Genomic DNA, 21562 nt, shown 5'->3' with positions numbered 1-21562 from the left:
TTCTTTTGTTTTCTAAAGGAGGGAGGTGTTCGGACTTTTATTTTGTATTCTAAAGAAGGGGGGAGTGTTATGTGTAATTGTTTAGGTGCGTACACTGTTTCTTTGATTGATGGAACGTTAGTGAGAGTTCTCTCTGCACTGTTGGCGAGGGTTCCCTCTCCTGTAAGTTGATGAGTGGAGCCTGGAACTGTCGACAAGGAACTTCGTGTGCTGTTGCTCCTGTCTCTCTATACTAAAGACTCCTTGTACTTCAAGTATTGGACTTTACAGACTCTCTCATCTCAGGCCAGCAGGAGGTCATGATAACTCATCAGGCATTCAACTTTGCTCCTCCCTTGTTCCAGCCTCATGAGTCTCAAACATGCTCTGAGTTCCTTGAGTGCTTGGTGAGTCGGACATCCTGGCTTCACAGCACTCTGCACACACATGGACCTCAGTGTTAATCTATCAGAGTCTGATGAACGCTTGAACCTCAAATGAGCCATCCAAGCATCCCCCAACTTTAACTTACCTGTTACCTTGGCCACAGCAATCAGTCAGTGCAGACATCGTAGGCAAATCTTAAGTCGGCCCAGGTATACTGTAAGGAAAAGCAACATTGAATGACTATCCCCATCCTTGAGATGTTACATGAAAATTACTAAAGTCTAAGGAGATTTGTAGCACCTGTCAGGGCTTGGCATATATGCTCTGGAGTGAGAAATGCACTCCTGTCAAGTGGATCCATGTAATTGGTGACACCTTGAGCCAGGCATGACTTTTCAAGCAACAGCACTTTGCATTATTGAACTTCTAGTTTCACTGTTCCCATTTTAAGTATGGTGCTTTAAGGACCCAGTATGAAAAAGTGATTGACTAAAAAGCCAGGACTTGAGGGTATCATTTATTTATTAATTTAGTATGAAAGAAATTTTTGCAGACATTACCCGAAGATGTCTTTATGGAAATAGTGGCAAGTGGTATACAAATAAAAAACTTATTCAAGCTTTCCATAATAAGTGGCATGTTACTTGAGAATAAAAAAGTTAAATGAATACAAATGAGAAGGCTAGAGATGACAACTAACAGAATGAGTAACATGACAGAGTAATCCAAGCCATGGCAAAAGAGAAATACATATAAATGATTGACAAATAATTATGGGAAAAGACGGGAGATATACTGCATAGAAATAGCAAGGTACATCGCACTGGTCAGTATGAATCCCTAAGTAGTACCAAGAAATGATAGCAGTGAAGGGGGTTAACACCAGAGGCAGTAGCAAGGAAAATCGTAAGAAGGTGAAGTAATTGGGCAGCGTAGGTCCATCAGAGTAAGTGAGTGGTATGTAAGAAACCAGAAGAAGGGGCAATTGGAGGACAAGTGAGAAAGGAAAAGGACAATAATCAGGAGAGAGCCATAACAAGATGTACTGCATTACAGGTGAAGAGAAACAGACCAGCCTGAGTTTAATCGAGTGAAAAGGGCCATGTTGGGACAGGAAAGTTCCCTGTATGGTGAACCGGTATGTACCCTTCTCCTGAGTGCTCAAATGAATGTGAAACTAGTAGCCTGACTTTTATTGCGACCCCACTCGTAAACTTTTACAGTAATGTGAAACCCAGGACCTTACACGGACAACATGTGTGGATGTCAAATGTGTGACTCTATCTGTGGGTGAGTTTTAGTACTGAAACCAGTAGGGTCGATTTTAAATGTCACTGGTTTTGAATGGCACAAAATGGAGGATAAGAGCAGATTACCCAGACAATAGAAGTGTACTGCCTTTATTCCTGTCACTGTAGGGTTGGAGATCCATGCACTGAAGAGAGGTGGACGGAGAGAGGATTACCTTTAGAAATTTCACAAAGGCTCCAGATTAGTTCTTACGGAGCACTGCTGTTTGGTTGATGATATGGTTGTCAGAGTTGGGGCTGCAGATTTTGTTGAGCAAGGTGAGGAATTTTCTAGGTCAGGCAGTCCTAATTACTGCTTGAGGGAGGTTAATAACAGCCAAGTGGAGTGAGTTCACACTTCATTGTCCTCATGATCTGGTTACACCTTGTTTGGAGCCAGACCTATTGATAACCATTGTGAAAAATATCACTTTACACCAAGGTTTTACCTGGAGAGCAACCTGCAAAATTACATTTGAATATTAACTAACCCACATCGGTTCTTAAGCATGAGACGGTCGATCTACATCAACTGTAAAATGTGTATAAAAGTGGGATCCATGCCACACTACTTTGTTCTAGTTCCAGGTTCTTCATGACCAAGGAAGGCAGTGTTCTGCAGAGTACTCAAAGGACTGTTGTGTAACCAGTGGTGGTGTCTGCCTGATTTCCAGTCAACCGGAGGTGAAGTGACATAACCTTTAGTTTAAATAAGAACTTTATTGAACAAAAAGAATGCAATAAAGAAATAAGATGCAATATTAATGTCAAATACAATGCAAGTGAAAAATGTGGGTAATATAAAAAGAGAGAAAGAAGGAAAAAGAGCAGAAGAAAAAAGGGGGGAGAAAGGGAGGGAAAGGGACTCAGCAATTAAAAATACAGTATCCATATATAAAATGTAACATATCGAAAAAACCTGCAAATCTTCCAGAAAACGTTATAAAAAGTAAAGAGACATGGTATATGTAGAAAAAGAAGTACATTTAAGCAAGAAACATATCAAGGGGGTTTGGGTACTTCCTCAATACGGGGAGAAAGCAACATGGAGGATCGAGCTGATGAGTCTAAGAAATTAGTAATGGGTAACCATAATATATCAAGTTTGATAGCAAGTGTAACAGGATAAACATATGCTCTATCTAGTCTGTGGTTAAAACAAACACCATACCACCAAGCTTGAAAGGAGATGGAAAATGCATCCTTCCAAGCTTTGGTAATCTGTTGAAATGCCACTGCCAGGAGAAGGTCAATAATAGAAGTATTAAAGTCGGAGGAGGACCATATATCAGAAAGGCTACCTAGAAAAATATGTGTAGGAGAGAAGGGGAAGTTAGTAGAAAAAATAGTGTTAAGTTGTTGCCATACTTTAGACCAAAAAATACGAACCATAGGGAATGAGAAAAGCATGTGTTTAAGATCCGCCTTTGATTCTGAGCAGGACCAACATGTTGAAGGGAGAGAGGAATTTATGGTATGTAGTTTAGCAGGGGTGATCAAAAGTCGATTATAGATAAAAAATAAAGTGTGGGTAGTATTAGCTGCTCTAGAAGACTTCCTTATCTTGTTCCAAATATTCTGCCATAAAGAGATAGAAAAAGACTCTTCCAAGGGAGGAGCTAAGCCAGCAACCGAAATGGCCGCATAGCCGCTCGGCTCCGTGAGCCCTCTCTCCCTGCATGCCCATCCTGTTGTTCGTTCTGAACTATAAAGGTATAGTTGGATGAAAGAAGGGGAGCGTTCACTTACCACCAGCTCCTGAGATTCCTGCGTGATGTGAAGCCAGAGAAATCCCCACCCATCGCTCAGCGGCCCGTGCAGTGACGAAGCCGGGGTGTCGATTGTAACGGGCGGCCGGCGGCGACTGCAACTACAGCGGCCGCCTCTGGTGGTGTGGAGTCGTTCAGAGGGTGCCGTTGTCTTGGAGTGCCGCTGAAGGCAGCATCAGCCAGGTCCCTTGTCGAAGAGCCTTGGGGGCCGAGAGGCTTACTGGAATTGAGGGGGGTGCGTGGCTCCTGACCCCCCTCTTCGGACTCCGTGCCCGGACGTAACCAAGGATCGCCCCAGAGACAGGTGGGCAGCCCCCAGGGAGTGGCAGGGTCTTTTGTTTAGCCTTTTGGTGGCTCTTCCCGGGGAACCCGCCTCATAACTTTGTGTTCCGGGCGTACACTTAGCGGCGCCCTGTGCTGCGCCCGGTCCCCACAGTGAGGTGCAGAGGGACGGGGCCGAACTGACGAAGATGGCGGCTGGAACCCCTCATCACGGACCATGTCCCGATCGGATGGCTGCCGAAGACATGGAAGTGGGATGCTTGCGGCGCACATTGGAGCCCACGCCCAAAGAAGTCCTGGCCGCCCTAACGGATCTGCGCAAGTCCCTGATTTGCAATGTTTTGGACCTGGATCGAAAAATGGCCGCCATTGTTGTTTCACCGCCCAGTGCGGACGTAGCCCGATTTCAATGGAGTGCCTCTGTGCCCGTTTCCACTTCCTTGGGGAGGACTCTGGACCCGCCTGGATTCCGGGAATTGCCGGGAGACCTGGTTGCTTCGTCTTACCTGGACAACGCGGATGCACACGTGAGTGCCTCTTTGAGACACATGCCCATCCTGATCCTAGGGACGTGCTGCTGTTCTTCCTTTCGGGCCGCCTCAACAATACTGCGGCATTCGCCGGACAGTGCTATTTCCACTTCGTGGATGGTATTACTGTGCTTGGACTTTGTGGCACCCGCGGGCGTGATATTGCCGCCCTTGGACTTCGTCTGCACACGGCTGGATGGACTCGAGCTGCTGAACCCTTTTTTGGTATTACTCGGGACTGATTCGCTTGGATCCTTCAGATCCTCCAAAAAGTTCTGTTACTCGATTGACAAGGGATAATTGGGTGGTTCCGTTGCTAGACGAGGTCAGGGGTGATGCATTTTGGGTTTCGGTGGCCCTCACGTTAACTGACAGTGCTTTGGGTGTGTTTGTACTGGGGTTGTATTTTTGATGTGCTTGGTACTTGACGCTCTCCGCGATACTCCATTTTGCTTTTGGATTTCCTCCACGTGCAGGGGTGATGGGCGGGGCCGGGTGGCGACTTTGAGGGCCCTCCTCCATCTATGCTCTTTGCCTTTCTCTTTCTCTTTTCTAAATTTCGGGTTCCATTAGGGCGACAGGCACGCGGCTGGGGGGGTAGGCCTTCCGCGGGTGTGCAGGTTGGGGGTAGGGGGGTGGGGTTTCTCCATTTTTTTGTTTCCATGGGCCTTTAGTCTTCGTCTTTTTCTATAGTGTCGTCTTCATTCTTGGTTCCTGTAACGTGTACTGCTTTGAGGGGTGGGGTTGGGGATTGCCCTTCATTGGATTTGTGCCAGTGTCTCTCCTGATTTATGTGCCGTAACCTCACTACTTCATCGGTATTTATATTCATTGTGGATATCCTGATTTGCGTTCTGAGTTGTAGGACCACGTGTGATTGTATGGCACTTCTTCAGTTCCTTATATTAAAAATGAACCTCTGTAATCCTGATCTCGGACCTGACCGTATGCCCACGTGTTGTTTCCTGTGTACATGTTGTTCCGGCTTTTGCACTGCTCTGATTCTTCGTATTGATTACTACATTTTTACCTTGTTTCGCGGCCGGCCTAGAAGGTTGTAGGCCTGTACCTGTATTTGATTGCAAGACGAATAAAGGTTCACCAAAAAGAAAAAAAAGAAAAAAAAAGACTCTTCCAAATCAAGTTCCCAGTCTTGTTCAACTTTCGACTTATCTCTATCAGCAGAAGATTCATGTAATTTTTTATAGAATTGTGAGGCAGAGGAAGAAGATAACAAAAAGGGTAAATTGAGAGAGGAGGAAGGGCTACGAGAAATTGAGAGTGTAAGAGAGTCATAACTTATCTGAACAGCAGCGCTCAATAAATTATAATTGGAAAGGAAGGAAGGGGGAAGAGAAAAACGAGATTGAAGAATAGAAAAGGAAATACATGTACCGTCAAGAAGAAGTTGATGAACCCAAAAAAGGCCATGGGCATGCCAATCCTTCCAGAAAGAAGTTCTGTTTTTAATTTTAAAGAGAGGATTATACCAAATAGGAGATTGCAAAAATTGTGCACGATCATCTAGAACATCCAGAAACAGGGGAAGAAAAAGTTTTCTGGAATTTTTAAGAATAGGTAAATACATTTTTTGTGGAGCTCGAGATAATAAAACAAATTCTTTAAAAGTAAAAGGGTCTTAGTCCTGAATGAGGAAGATTGGAGGGAGGCGATCTCATCCCCTAAAGTAGTGGCAGTCCCAATGAGACTTCGTTTGGTCCAACTAAGGATCCTGCACCGTTCCTACACCACGGGTCCTGGGTTGTTGAGAATGGGGTTGGCCGTATCTGGGGATTGTCGGCAAGGGTGTGGAATGCCTGGAACGTTCCTTCATATCCTGTGCGAGTGTGAAAAGGTCTGTGATTTCTGGACTAGGATACATCTGATGATGAGTGAAGTGTGGGGGGTGCGGATAGAGCTGGAGGCGCGTCGAGGTTTATTAAATGTTTGGGAGCCCTCCGACCTTTCGAGTCATAGCAAACTGTGGGTCACTCTAGCTTGTGCGATAGCCAAACGCAATATTGCACAACTCTGGGGTGCTGTTCGGGCGCCTCGGGTGGGGAAGTGGATGGAGGACCTCAACTGGTGCATGTTTCGAGAGAGGTCTGTGTATGTATCGAGGGGGCGACCCCGCAAGTGGGGCAAGATCTGGGGAGTTTGGAACGCTTACCGGGGAGACATCTGTACACCACCTGATTTAGATCCCGCCAGTGTGGAACCAGAGGACGCCTAAGCCCGTTCTTTATATTCAGTCCATTTGTCTCTGATGGAGGTCTATGTTCTCAGTGTATATATTTACAGTCACTCAATGCACTCTGGTCAGTTCTGAGTTGTGTAATGTCTTTCCTTTTTTGTTCAATAAAAAGATGTTTAAAAAAAAAAAGTAAAAGGGTGAAAAAGAGAGGATTCAATGTCAACCCATAATAGAGAAGAGGCGACGTCTGATAATGAATCTGATAAAAGAGAAACCGAATGAGATAGAAAAAAGGAAGTATGGTAAGAGAACAAATCAGGAAAATTGACTCCTCCCAGGTGTTTGTGACGTTTAAGCTTGGAAAAAGACATTCTGGCTCTTTTATTTTGCCATAAAAAATTAGACAAAATAGAGTAAATATTTTTATAACAAGATTTTAGGATATTAACAGGAAGATTAGAAAAGAAAAAGAAAATAATAGGTACTAACATCATTTTAATGGAATCTAATCTACCCCACCAGGAGAGAAACAAAGGATGCCATCTTGTCGTGGAGTCTGTTAAAGTAGTTTATAAATGCTTAATATTAAGAGCTACAGTATCCTTAATAGAAGGAGTAAACCAGAGACCCAAATATTTGATTTTGGAAGGACTCCAATGAAAAGAGGAGATTAGAAAATCGGCATGGAAACAACATTTTTTAAGGGGAAGGATTTCACACTTATCGACATTCAATTTATAACCTGATACAGACGCAAAATTCGAAACTTCAGAGAGAAAAGCAGGAACAGAAGTTTGAGGATTAGAGATAAAAAGGAGAATAACATCAGCGTAGGCAGAACGCTTTACTTGTTTTTCACCATAAGAGAAGCCAGAGATGTTATCATTGAGCCGAATTTTTGTCAAGAACGGTTCTAAAGCAAGAATGAAGGGGTGAAAGAGGACATCCTTGACAAACTCCACGAAACAGGGGGAAGGAAGAAGATATAAGACCATTAGCAAAAATAAAGGATCTAGGAAAAGAATATAATAAGGAGACATAAGAAAGAAATTAAGAACCAAAACCAAACCACTTAAGAGAGGACAAAAGGAAAGGCCAATTAACCCTGTCAAATACCTTTTCTGCATCTAATGCGATAGCAGCCAAGGAGTGATCAGAAGTCTGAGACTTACTAAGAACATTGAAGAAGAGTCGAGTGTTGTCTGAAAGATGACGTCCTTTGATGAAACCACATTGTTCCTTACCGATCAATTGGGGTAGAATTTTGTCTAAACGTGAAGCTAAAATTTTTGCAAAGATCTTATAATCAAGATTAATCAAAGAAATAGGCCTGTAATTTTTACATAAAGTATGATCCTTGTTATCTTTGGGAAGAATACAAATCAACGCCTCCTGAAAAGAGCCTTCAGAATTCTGAGAGGATATGAAGAAGGAGAAAAGTTGATGAAGTTTAGGAACAAGAAAATTGGAGAAATGAGAATAAAATGCAATGGAGAAGCCGTCAGGGCCAGAAGCTTTACCTTTTTTTAAGAACGCAAATAGCTTCCAAAATGTCTCTGGGCCAATATCTTTATCCAAAGAGTAAAAATCTACATCCGATACCAAGGGAGAGGGAATGGAAGATAAGTAACGATCAATGTCAATGAAGGCAAAGGAGGAGATTCAGGAGTATAGAGGGTCTGATAAAAATTGGTAAACTCAGCTAAAATATCTTCATCCTTATGAAGGATAGTATTGGAAGAGGAGACAATCGAGTCAATCTTCATTCGCTCCTTTCTAACTTTGAGATAATTTGCGAGCATATTGCCAGCTTTATTTTGTGAAGAATAATATTTAGCATTAGACTTAAGCAAAATTAGATTAGCAGAACCAGTGGATAACTTATTGAAGGAAAGTTTGGCAGTGATAAGATTATTGAGATCAGATTGTGATTTAGTCGAAACAAATAAGTGCTCTAATTGTTTAGTTTGAGAAGTAAGACTGGACAAAGATTGCTTAGCTAAACGTCTCTTTTTGGCAACATAGGAAATAATGAAATCTCTAGAGGCAGCTTTAAAAGTGTCCCAAACCAATTGAGGTGATGACTGGGGAGATTCATTATCTGTAAAAAAAGAGAAGCAAAGTCAATAAAAGCAGTGGAAAAGGATTTATCTAAAAGAAGGGAGTTATTGAATCTCCATCTCCTAGTTCCTTTACTATGGGGAAGTAAATCAAGCTGAAGGGAGGATAGGAGCGTGATCTGAAATTAAAATGGAACCTATATCAGAATGGGTAATATGTTGAGTGAGAGCCTTGGAGGAAAAAAGATAATCTATGGGATTGGGAAGAGTGGACAGGGGAAAAGTAAGTATATTCTTGCAAGGTAGGGTTACAAACCCTCCATGAATCAACTAGGGATCTTTGAGATATGACAGAAGTGAATTGAGCATGCATTGGCGAAGGAGAGAATCGGGAATTTGACTTACGATCTAAGAAAGGATCCATAATCATATTACAGTCCCTAAAATAAAATAGTCATCTGTGTATTGCATCATCGAAGAAAGAATGTGAGGCCATAACAATTTATCCTGTACAGTGGAAGCATAAACATTAAAAATAGTTAAAGGAATTTTGTTAACCAACAACAATACAACAACCCACCTGCCCTCCGTGTCATTATCCTGCTGAACAATATGAATATTCAAACGCTTGTGACAGCGAATAGCAACACCATTTTGTTTCCCTGTTCCAGGTGATGCAAAAACATGTCTCACCCAATTACGACGTAATTTAGAGACCTCAACGTCTTTGACATGAATTTCCTGTAATAACACTATGTCCCCCTTCAATTGTGCTAAGTGGGAGAGAACATGTTGTCTCTTAATGGGAGAACCCAAACTTTAACATTCCAAGAAATTACATTAATTGCCATTTAAAACTCTAAGAAATATATAATAAATATGAATAGTAACCAGCATGAAAAACCAACAACGAATAATAGCTGGAACAAATGCAAGCAATATATCACAAAAATGAGAAAGGAAGAAGAAGACACAAGGAAGAGAAAATATCGAGACGTCATGAAAGAAATATAGAAGAGTAGAAAATCGTAATGAGATAAAGAGAAGAAAAATGGAAGGAAATAAGGAAAATGATTTAGGAAACAAATAAGACATAATGGAGCTAAGGAATAAAGCATTGTGAGAAGTAAAGACATAAGAGAGATAAAAGAAGAAGAAAATAGGAATAAGAACAAAAGAGAGCTGAGGAAGAGATGAGGGAAAATAGAAAAGAAGGTACAAAGAGGAGAACAGAATAAAAATTCAATAACAAAAAGACATACCGTAGAAAAACAAGAGAAATGGGGATGGAGGAACCACAAAAGAAAGGAAGCACAACGGACCAAAGACTCCATGGAGACGCGGCAAGGGGAAAGAGCCACCAGTCAAATCGTGAAGAACGAATAAAACCAATTGTAGGGACCACAAGACCAGCATCTGAAGAGGTACAAAAAAGAAAAAAGAGATCAAATAAAACATGAAACTAACTAAGATACAGCACCTTTACGAAAACAGCAAACAGCAGGAAAGAATCAAACAACATGACGAACCATTACAATGAAACACAATAGAACAAGCATTAATTATGCATGAGGGATGTCCATAGACTCGGCATTACAGGAATCCAGAAACTGCTGCAGAAGAACAGGATTCTCATAAGACGTCGTCTTGTTATTGTAGGTGACCTTAAAGAGGCAGGGTTGAAACAAACCGTAGCGTGCATTTAGTGCCCGTAAAGCAGGTCTCATGTCCAAAAATTTCTTACGACGATCGGCAGTAGCCTTGGCGTAGTCGAGCAAAATAGAGGTTAGAGCCATTATAAGAAATCTTCCCTTTTTGTTTGGGTGCTTGAAGGACTCGAAGAAGATCTGTGTATTCCAGAAAATACAGGAGGACCACCTCTCGGCTTCATTGAGGAAGTGGAGGCTGACGGTTGAGACGCTGGACCTAGACGATGAGCACGTTGAATATTTAAGGGAGGTGATGTTTGGAGATCAAGAAGAGTGGTGAGGAAAGATTGAAAAAATGAGATTGGATTTGATCCTTCAAGATTTTCGGCAAGGCCATAAATGCGTAAGTGTTACGCCCGTTTCGATTTTCCAAATGTTCAACTTGTTGCTTGAGAAAGGTGATCTCCTTGTTCATTGTGGGATCCTGGGCAATGACCGTTTGAGCTGCAGAAAAAGAACCCTCAAGATCGTCCACTCTCTGCTGTGTGTGAGACCAATTATCCTCAAGACTCTGGAGACGGGAATTAGTCTCTGTCATATAAGGTTTAAGTGCTCAGATCTCCTCCAATATAAGTTCCATAAAGATGGTTGCTGACGCATTGGTGGGAGAGGGAGGATTGGCTTTGGCCCTCTTTCCAGAATTAGTGGTAGTAGATGGAGAGGAAGATTTAGGAAATTGCTATGAAGATGAGCGTGAAGCAGGAGTAGAAGAGCCCTTGAGGACAATGTTATCAGATTGTGAATCATCCAGTGAGTCTTGTAGAACACTAAAAGGGTTAATGTCTTCCAATGGTACATTAGGAATAGTGCGTTGGGGAAGAGCAGCAGTGCGATTAGTGTGGGACTTTGCCAATGAGAAAATGAGCCAACTGGTACAGAAAAAGCACTGAAAATGAAGAAATCCACTGGAGAACACACTGCGCCAGAAGTAAAACCACCAAGACACTGCTAATATGTGAGGAGAGTAAACAGCAGAAAAAGTCATGAAATATCAGCAGAAATTGCTCCACAGTGATGCACTCCTCTCAATGGTAATAAATAAAAATGAAAAAGAATGGCATATAGGACCAGAAGAGAGTCATTGTATATGCAGAAGGAAGTACATTTTCCAGGAGGCAGAAGAGGAGGTAGCTAAAATGGTGGACACATCCTAAGGAGAAGGAAATTAATGCTAGTCAATCAGCATGAAAAACGGCTCTCAGGAGTAGAAAAATACATCAAAAATCAACTAAAGTCCAATGTTCACCAGAAGTACAGACACAGCATCGCAGAAGTTGAGGAGTTCAGGGGAAACAGCCCTTATTCGCAATAAACGGCAAACGCGGCAAAACTGCGACAAAATGGCGGCCGCGCTTCAGACGCGAACCTCCAGGGACATGAAAGAGTAAAATACCGATGTGTGCGGTGTCTTTTGGGTTGGAAAGCGCATGCACGGGTGCCGGTAGGATTCCGTCGCTCTGCAGAGCTGTTCCGGCAATCCAAAAAGCAGTATGTTGCCTGGAAGAGCTCCCGTGGCCTCACGTCGCAACGGAGCCTCCCGGACCTGCGGCCATCTTCCTTGGTGCCTTAGCCAGCCCCAAAGAAGTGACATAATCTGAAGTCAACACTTTATGCTGTTGAGGGTCTGCCCAATGCCTATAAGCCTGCCTCTCTGCTGGAGGGGGGAGTCGTCTACCTGACACGGAAGAAGCAGAAAGTACTAAGGAGGAGATGTCTAGAGTATTGCCAGCCAATGAAAGCAGTCTACTTGAGAGCCCAAAGCCAGGAGCGACCCGTGCTGTGAGCGGGTCGCCCAGTCTCACTCCAGGGTTTCTGCTGAGAACTGTAACAAAAGACAGCACAAATTCAACCAATATTATGTCCACCTGATTGCGGCTGAAAGACGCCATCTGGTGCTCCTACTGTCCACAGAGGAAGAAACTGCCTCACTGCAGAGGTAGAGCTAGACGGTCTGGGAAGACTTCAACTACCAGAGACACATTGGTGCTGACCTATCGGCCCAATGGGAGCCTCAACTGCCTTGCCACAGGATCCACCTGCATTTCCCTAGTGAAGGGCCAATCAGGGTGAACCCAGTATTGGATTGCTTGTGTTACAGTTCAGGCGCACCTGGCCTGACAGTTCAGGCTGGACTGTTCCTATTGGAGCATTGTTGAGACTGATTTGAATATGGCTAGGTCCAAATTGAGGTGGCATGGTGGGCAAAAGAACAATGGGTTAGAATGCTATCTCGAGAGATTGACAGAGGTTGGAATCATTGCAAGCACTCTGCCCATCACCTTTTGTGTGTTTGCAGTGATGCCCTAAGTGGCCAAAAGAATGCCCAGACAAGGATCGCATGCTCACTGTGCCATTGGAACCAGTCTACGTCCAATTGAAAAGACTCAATCAAGGCAAAGCTGGTATTGTGTTGCTTGTGTTCTGGTTCAGGGAAGGCACAGCCTGGTAGTTCGGGCTAGACTGTCACTTTTGGAGCAGATTGAGACTGATTTGCTTAAGACTGGATCCAAACTGAGGTGGCATGTTGAGGCAAAAGAACGATGTGGTGGAATGCTATCTCGAGTGATTGTCATTGGTTAGACTAATTGCAAGCATTATTTTAATCACCTTTTGTGTGTTTGACATCAAGTTATTGTGTCTGTTGGCTAGCTAAAGTTTTGAGATCTTGCCCCTAACACTACCTCACTGATATTTCTGCTTGCCCGCGCTACCCTGGAAGAATTGTCCTTGGCCAAGTTTACAGAGCCACTGTATCAAGGGCCGCAGCACGCCAGTGGTAAACAACTTCTACCACCACCGTTGGGGCCAGTGGTCCCTGTCTGCCCTGTGGCTTTCTGTACAGGGTCTGACAGACTGAATTAAAAATGGCAACATTAGGAGAGCCCCCAATCTTTGGGAGACAAAATTAAATGGAAAGAAGAGCTATACAAACACCCCAGTAACAAATCTCTCCTCCAAGACGTAAAGCAGTTGGAAGTATTCATTCAATTCCATAGTCAGCAAAAGAGCCTACCTTGGGGTGCACGCTCACAAGTCTTGTCAATTGTTGTTACGTAATAGAGCCAGTAAGTCATTAGCATCCACACTCAAACTATGCAACACCAAACAAAGTACCTACATTATGGACAAGGAAGGATAAAAAAAAATTCACACCCAGGAGATCCTCAAAATCTTTAGAGAATTCTACGAAACTTTGTATGCCCCACAAAAGACTTGTGTTAAAGCGACATGCCGGACGTTTCTCAAATCTCTCCCCATGGCCGCAGTGTCGGAAGAAGACAAATTATGTCTGAGTAAATCAATTGAAACTGAGGAGATTATTAAGGCAATTAAAGCTATTTGCTCATGGAAAGCACCTGGCCCAGATGGCTATCCCATCGCCTTCTATAAGACTTTTTCTACCTCAATCATTAAGTATCTAAACAATATTTTTGATCATTATGTCATGTCGGTCAGAGTCTCGGGTACAGCTGCTGAGGCCACCGTAGTGGTGATACCCAAGGAGGGTAAGGATCATTCAGATCAAAAAAACGTCTGCCCCATTACCTTATTGAATATGATAGAGAAAGTTGTCATGAAAATCCCAGTAAATAGACTAGAAAGTCACATTCCCAAACTATTAGAATTAATGGTATGACCTACCCGTACTTTGAACTACACCAAGGAACGAGACAAGGGGGAAACATCCTTTACAACAAAACTCTAACAACGCTGTACCATTACAACGCAGGTTTTACAACGATAGTCATTACAACGACTTTCGCTGGAGGGTGCTCTAGGATAGGGAATAGTTTAATTTACTATCCAACACCTTCCCTACTATCCACGGGGACTGGAGTTGGAATAGTAAATTAAACTATTCACTATCCAGCGCCCCCCAACGCAAGTCGTTGTAGCGACTTGCATTGTAAAACCTGCGTTTGAAAGGTACGTGTGGTAATACCACGCGTTGTACCGACATACATCCAAAGGACTACAATTTAAAGCACACAAATTCGCCGATGATGTCCTCATTTTCTCTGAGGATGTTGAGTCAGCAATTCCTTAATTAACATCATACATGAGTTTTCCGAAGTCTCCGGCTATACCCTTAATAAAGACAAAACTGAAGTGCTTCCCTTGAACCCACTTTGCCTTCCCTCCCTGCTAGGGGATTTATGCCTTAAGTGGCAACCCACTAGCCATGGGCGTCCGCAGAGGGGGGGGGGGCAAGGAGGGGCGCTTGCCCCCCCATGGAGCGACCCTCCTTGCTCCCCCTGCGGATGCCCATGAGAACCGTGACTTCATGACGGGGTTCTCACTCTCTTTCCTCTCCTTTCTTTTATTTGCTTCCATGTGAAATGGATCCAAAAAAGAAAGATGTTTTTGCTGTAAATGTAGTATTGTTATGACATTTTAATTCCAAAGTGCAGCATTGGGAATAAAAGGCTGAAAATATGAAAATTAGATAAATAACTAAATAAAGTAAGACAGAGTGGTAGAAAACTGGCCAAACTGATTTTATTCACACTGAAACACATTAGCGCCATTTTTACAGAGTTTGCCAGTGTAGCACTATTTTTGTTTTCTTGTCTTTGTTTTCCATGGACTTGGAACTAGTGCACCAATCCTGGAGGTACCAAAATGTGTGGATTGGAAAACAAAATGTGTGCTGCGGCTCTGCGTCCAGGGATGTGGTCTTTTTACCATACTGCTTACGTTTTGTAAGGATGTAAGCAATGGCCATTGAAATGGGTCCATTCAGGGCCCTGTAGTTGAGTCCTTAACTTTTCAGGCAAAAGCACCCACTGATTTCTGAATAGTGAGTGTAAAAGCATTAAGGTAACCATGTTGTTCTTGCTTACATTTCCCATAGTTTGCTAAATGTTGCATTCCTTATTAGTGTTTGCTTCTTCCAGGATGTTGTTCCTTTTTTTTTTGTAGGCCGCATATTGATCTTGTCTAGTGCGTAATTTAAATTGCGCATCCAGGTGTTTATAGCGGGCAACAATTGGGTTGTAGTTGAAAACAGTGGGAGTTTTTCTCAGTGGGGCAGTACGGTGTTCAGTGGGGGAGAGGATGTGGCACTATGGTCAGAGCTGCTGAATTTTGCACTGGGAACCAGGTTCAGCCTTAATAACCAGCCCACCAGACCACTCTCCTGCGAGAGCACAATCACATGCTAGACCTTAGAAGGCTTCGTAACACCTTAGAAGTCCTGGTGTCTTCGCACCAGCAGGTGTACCCTAGCATGACAAGTGTAGGTTAACCTTCAAGGCTTGGCCACCACTATCCATACTGAAGTTCACCTCCAGTCTTGCGGGCAGGCCTATGAAGCAGCACACCCTAGAACAACAGTCACTGAGGTCACAGGACCCTTGAGAAAGGCCAGCTCTAGGGCGGTGCAACCAGTGTGACCGCACCGGGTGCTGACTTTAGGTGAAGGCAACATGTTTGCAAGTATATTATGGTTTTAAAAACGTTTGCTGCCTCCTTCCTGGCTTCCAGCAATTTTTGGCAACAATAAAAATGTCATGATGATTCTGGTGATTAATGTTCTTCCTAGAGAGAGATCAGAATTTTGTCTAGTGGAAGTTTTGACTCATGTAAAGGTAGCTCAGATGGTTAATGTACCGGCTGCAGACCAATCACTATAAAACTATACGGGCTACTAGTATGATTGTCATGTGACTCCTACACCTTGTAGTCCTTAGTCTTATGTAACATTGTCTATACAGTGATTTACACACATATTGATTGTCTCTGTGTAATGCGTGTGATGCAAAGTGCTCTGACACCCTACAATGGTATGAGTGGCGCTGTGAATCAAATTAAATGCATCTGAGAGACAGTGGTTATGGAGACTTGGGGGACACAGTTAAAAGGTGGTAGTGAGGGAATCCATGGCAGAGGTGGTCATTGGGGGCACAAACAAACATTAATTCACAGGACATCTTAGTTAACGAGTGATACATATTTTGCCACTGATTACTATATTGTAACACATGATTGACTTCAGGCTAAAAATGTCACATTGCCTTTTAAGCCTTCTCATTATATCTTGTAATGATCATATAAATGTTTATATTTTTGCCAGATAAAAATACTGCCCCCTTATTCACATTTTAAGAATCCGTAAGGGCCCAGTCATTTTGCATTGGACAGGGAGTCTGTGACATAATCAGTGTGTCTGCTGGGACAAGAAATTCCCAGCAAAGCGGAGCGACGAGGGAGGCGGCCGGCAGCGGGTAAGCTAACTTTATTTTTATTTTTTATTAATATCCCGGACCCCCCCCCTCCCATGCTCCCCTTGGTGCACCCTCCCTCCACCCCTCCTCTTTTTGTATGTGGCGTCCGCCACTGGTTTTTTGCATGAATGCACGGTAAAGTGGTAAAATGGCTAAACGATACTGTTATGCAGTTTGTCACAAAAAGTGAAAAATACTCTTTTCTTACTGCTTAATTTACTGTTCGCTGCAGTGCAAATTAGCCCTCCACTGACGCGTAATTCTGGTGACCAAAACTGCATCATTCTTCAAACGTATGTACGTTCATTAAAAATACATCCATTCGGGGGCGTGGCTTGAGCGCCGCACAAGATGGCGGCTTAGCGTCGGAGCTCTGCTGACCGAGCACCGCCGCCGGCAGATTTCTCCGCTCTCACCGGACTTTCATGGAAGAAAAACACTACATCTGGTGTGGGAGCATGAGGTGAGCAAAGGGCTCTGCTCCTTGTTTCTTAACTCCAGCGATGTATGCTCCTTTTCGCTGTGACGCGGTCCGCTTTTTCAGCGGCCGCCATTTTCTGTTTGACGCAAAGCCTTCACGAGCGATAATTGCCTCATGTTTGCCTCGTTTCTCCTTCTACAAGGCTCTCATTCTCTTCTACCTCCCGCACCAGCCTAATAATCACTGCGGAATGCCTTCTCAGTCGCAGTTCTCTGCTCTTCATATTTTAACGTACAGGCGTCATTCTCAATAACTCTGCCTTATCTCTCCACTTAACAATTTCCTGGTTGGCGCCTTTTTCGACCGCATTTTACTATGCGCTACGCTTCCTGGTTTACCACAGTATTTCTCTTTGCGCAGTGATGCTACAGCACCCTTCATAATGGACATTGGTTCTATGGTCATATTAACATATTGGATAACCTGCGTGTCCTCGACGCTGCTGTCCTTGCGCTTGTGTACACATGCAATGCTTGTTGATTTGCTCCAGTGTTCTCTTTCCGCAAAACATCTTTGAAGGTTTTCCTGATGAGGAACAGTATATTTCACAGCTACCATAGTGAATCATCCGACGTCTCTTCAGCTTGATTATTTCTGCTTGACGCACTTCGTGTACGCATTAAACAGTGCCGTACCACAGTGTTTATCCCTTGAATGCTATTTCTACTGACTTTGTCTCATGGTCTGTGGTGGCACTAATATTTTTCCTTCTATTTTTTCATGGGGAAATTGCGTACCCTCAAGCTTACTGCTTCAACGCCCAAACCGCGTCATTCCTCAGACTCTGACTCCATGACTCCAACCATGGATGATCCTGCTTCTCATAAGCCGGACTTAACTCCTGGGGCAATTCCAAAAAATATTTCCTCAAGTAAACTTTTGCAACCTGCTTCAACAAAGCGCCTCAAAAAAGACCCACCTTCCCCAGGCTCTTCATCACATTCTGCATCTATGGATCTTATTCTTGAGGAAATTTGTGCGCTCAAACCCTTCATGGCTGAGACTACTAAGACTTTGCCGTTTCTCCACGACAAATGGTCCACTCTTGAATCGCGTGTTCTTCTAGTAGAACAGGCCACGGAGTCCCTTCAAACCTCAAGCTCTAGGATTTCGCTTTTGGAAAAAGATGTTTCTCTCCTGAGGAGGCAGACAGAGGAGTTGGAAAATCGTAATCGCAGAAATAACCTACGCCTTTATGGACTTCCGGAACTTACAGAGGGATCCAATCCAACTGCATTTTTTCAAACCTTTCTGCCGAAAATTCTGGATCTTCCTCCTTCCTCTTCACTTAATATACAACGTGCTCATAGACTTGGTCCTAAGGTTTCCAACAAACCCCGCGGAGTCATCATGCTGTTCTTACAATATACTGATCTCCTGCAGGTTCTTTCAGCAGCAAAAGCTAAAAAACAAGTTATGTGGGAAGGTCATCGTCTTTATCTATCTCAGGATGTGGCTAAAGTGACAGCTGATCGTCGAAAATAATTCCTTGATTTGAGACCACAACTACGAGCTCTAAATGCAAGATTTGGACTGCTTCATCCTTGTCTCTTCAAGGTGACCTATAAGGATAAGACGACAACCTTCGATGATCCACAGGTCCTTCAAGAATTTCTTCGTCAGCAGGAGACCGACGTCATGGACACTGCAAGAGCTGTTTAACCACGCATGAATGAACTGTTTACCTTTCCGTTATCCTATCGTGTCATATTTTTGTTCTTTATTCCCTGCTGATTGATCATATCCTAGTATTTTTGTATTTGGTATTTTGTATTTTGTATTTTGTATGTTTCTCTAATATTCCTCTTATTTTTTGTCTTCTTATAGATGCTCTTCCCTTTTCTTCATCCCGGTGTATTCATGCATCCCTTCAATTCAGTTCTCTGCTGGTTCCTCAGGTGTTCGGTGGCGTGTGTTCCGTTGTCGATGTCGTCCTCTTCTGGCGTCGTCACCCCCCATTCGTCTTCGTTCTGTATCCGTTGGTATGTTTCTATGTTCTTCTTATATTGCTCTGTCCTTTCTACTGTTCTCTTTTACTATCTCCTCTCTTTGCTCTTTTCTCTCCCTCTTTCTCACTGTATTCACAATTTTTTCTCTTGATTTATTTCTCTTACATACTCTATCTCTACATTCCTACTACCATTCTCTTGTCTTCTCATCGCACCTTTTCTATTCTATCTTCTTTTCCATATCATTCTACTTTTGATTTCTATTCCGAGTAGTTACTTGGAACGTTAAGGGGTTAAATAACCCCATTAAACGTCAACGAGTTCTGACGCATTTGGCTAGGCTTAAAGCTGATGTAGCCCTCCTCCAAGAATCCCATCTTTCGGAAAAGGAGGCTGTAAAACTCAAACGTTGTTGGGTGGGACATGTTTTTCATTCTCCTGCCTTAGGTAAGAAAAATGGTTCAGTTATATTGTGTCATAAAAAGTTAACAGTTTCTGTTGTATCTCAAGAATGTGACGCTAATGGTGGTTGGGTTCTTGTAAATCTTCTCATAGACAAGATACCAATAGTTATTTTCAATGTTTATGCTCCCACAGGGGTTGACAAATTGTTTTGGCCTGCTATCTCTGAAAAACTTGTTATGCTTGATGAACAATATGTTATTTTCGGTGGTGATTGCAATCAAGTTCTAGACCCCATTTTAGACAGGAATTCTAAAGTTAAATTTGTTTCCTTCAAAATGCATTCCCAATTTACTGCATCTATTCAAAATAACGCATTAGTTGACATTTGGAGACTATGTAATCCCGACCTTAGAGAGTACACTTTTTATTCCCCTACCCACCATTCCCAATCCCGTATTGATTACCTTTTTCTTAGCAAATCCCTAGCTCAACTTGCCCTTCACTCAGACATTGGTTCTATCTTAATTTCAGACCATGCTCCCGTTTTTGTTGATATTGGCCTTATCCCCTTCTCTCCTCACTCAGGACGCTGGAGATTTAATAATTCTTTACTCCTTGACTCTGATTTTTGCACTCAATTTACAGTTTTTGCCACTGAATTTTTTACACTTAATCATCTCCCTGCATCTTCCATTGTCATGGTGTGGGACTCATTTAAAGCAGCTGTTAGGGGATTTGTCATTAATTTTGTATCTCAAAAGAAAAAGAAGTCGATTTCTAGGTCAACTCAACTTTTAGATAAAATTAAGAAGTTGGAATATGCTTATTATAATTCTAGCTCTGAATCCTCCCTTCGCAAGCTTATTTCAGCTAAATTCGATTTTAACAAATTTACCACAAATGCAGCCTCTAATTCTCTCCTTAAATGCAACTCTCGTTATTATGGAGGTCAAAACAAAATGGGCAAATTACTAGCTAACTATCTTAAAATATGAAGGGAGAAAACAAAGATTGAATCTCTACAAGGACTGGCGGGAATTTCTCTGTTTAAAGATAAAGACATATTAAATCAGTTTGTTTCGTTCTATCAAACTTTATATACTCCTGAATCCAGTCCTGATCCCACTGATCTCCTTACTTATTTTCAAGACATTCCTCCCCCTCCCTCCTCTCATGTTGATTTTCATTCACTTGACTCGGATATCTCCCTCTCTGAAATTTCTCATGCTGTTTCTGTCCTCCGTCGTGGTAAGGCACCTGGGCCTGACGGTTTCACTATTGAATTCTACAATCATTTTTCCTCCCTTCTCCTTCCTAAACTACTCCTATTATTTCAATCTTTTGTTGATTCTGGTTCTTCCCGGGGAACCTTTAAGGAAGCACTCATTTGTTTAATTCCCAAACCAGACAAGGACCATACCTTATGTAAAAATTATCGCCCCATCTCCCTTGTAACCACAGATTATAAAATTTTCGCCAAAATCTTAGCTCTTAGATTAGATCCCCTATTACCAAATATTATTGGCCCAGAACAATCAGGTTTTGTTAAAGGTTGTTTATCATCAGATAACTCTCGTGTTTTCTTTAATATTTTGAGTAAAGCTCCCTCCCTTTCTTATCCTTTGGCTGCCATCTCTCTCGACGCCGAAAAGGCATTCGATAGAATAGGATGGGACTTTATGTTTCAAGCTCTTCGTTGGATCGGTTTCTCTCCTAAATTCATTTCTCTTATTTCTTTACTTTATTCTAGCCCTCATGCTTCAATTTTTGCAAACGGTATAACATCCGATTATTTTCCCCTTCAACGGGTGTACGTCAAGGTTGCCCCTTATCCCCTCTTTTGTTTGTTTTAGCTTTAGAACCTTTTTTGACTAAGATCAGGCTTGATGAAAGTATCTCTGGTTTTCATTACGGCTCCCAACAGCAGGTTAAACTATCAGTCTACGCTGATGATATTTTGTTATACTGTTCGGACCCACAATCCACTTTACCTTTCTTTTTGAATCAAGTTTCCTATTTTTCTAAAGTTTCTGGTTACCGTCTTAATATTGATAAATGTGAAATCTTACCCTTAAACCCTCTCTGTCAAAAACATCTCTTTGACAATTCTGGCTTTTCTTGGCAGCCTTCCAAGATTAAATACTTAGGTGTTTGGTTTGCTCCTCGTCTCTTAGATACTCTTAAGTTCAATTTCGATTCACTTTTGTTAAACTTAATGCGGCTATTACTCGCTGGAACCCTCTCTTCCTTTCTTGGTGGGGCCGTCTTGACTCCATCAAAATGATGTTGGCACCTCTAGTA

Source organism: Lissotriton vulgaris, chromosome 5 (assembly GCF_964263255.1).
Source record: "Lissotriton vulgaris chromosome 5, aLisVul1.2, whole genome shotgun sequence".
Taxonomy (NCBI): Eukaryota; Metazoa; Chordata; class Amphibia; order Caudata; family Salamandridae; genus Lissotriton; species Lissotriton vulgaris.
Note: the sequence above shows the minus strand (reverse complement) of the source record.